This window comes from Salvelinus sp. IW2-2015, linkage group LG24, assembly GCF_002910315.2.
Source record: "Salvelinus sp. IW2-2015 linkage group LG24, ASM291031v2, whole genome shotgun sequence".
In the NCBI taxonomy this organism is placed as follows: Eukaryota; Metazoa; Chordata; class Actinopteri; order Salmoniformes; family Salmonidae; genus Salvelinus; species Salvelinus sp. IW2-2015.
The window spans coordinates 8,710,291-8,710,814 of NC_036864.1; the positions used below are offsets into that span (position 1 = coordinate 8,710,291).

At 43.7% G+C, this 524-nt stretch overlaps 1 protein-coding gene across 1 annotated transcript in view; it reads right to left on the reverse strand.

The window, feature by feature from the left end:
* LOC111951275 (protein kinase C theta type-like) overlaps positions 1 to 524 on the reverse strand; it is a 31,443-nt gene that overhangs the window by 13,513 nt on the left and 17,406 nt on the right.

Sequence of the window (524 nt, forward strand, 5' to 3'; positions counted from 1 at the left end):
TTGGCATGAGAGGGCGATACGTTTTGCTTTAGAAGTCCCACACAGCTCTGAGTGGGCTTTTGTCAGCCCAAGTTACGATCAGTTCCTTTGTTTTTCTCTCTGTAGTGGTTAAGTGACATTTGACTGAGGTGTTGCTTTCATTTTTCTGTTAGGTGCTTCAGCCATAGTGGAGTTAAGAAACGAGTCTGAGCCAGTCACAGCTCGGTAGTAAGGACTCCCTTAAAATACTCTGACTCCAGACCCGAAACACTCCTCCTCAGTAAGGTGTTCCGTTCAATTTCCAAGCGCTCTATTGGCACAACTGAATGCAATCAGTTTGCAGCTGCTTGTAGGCTACACCAACAGTGGAATATTGGTGCCTAACCTCATACTGTACTGCTATTTACTATCATCTGGGCCTTTTGATGTCATTGCAAAAAGCAGTACAAACTGCAGTACAAACTGACCAAAAAGCAGTACAGACTGCAGTATAAACTGACCAAAAAGCAGTACAAACTGCAGTACAAACTGACCAAAAAGCAGTA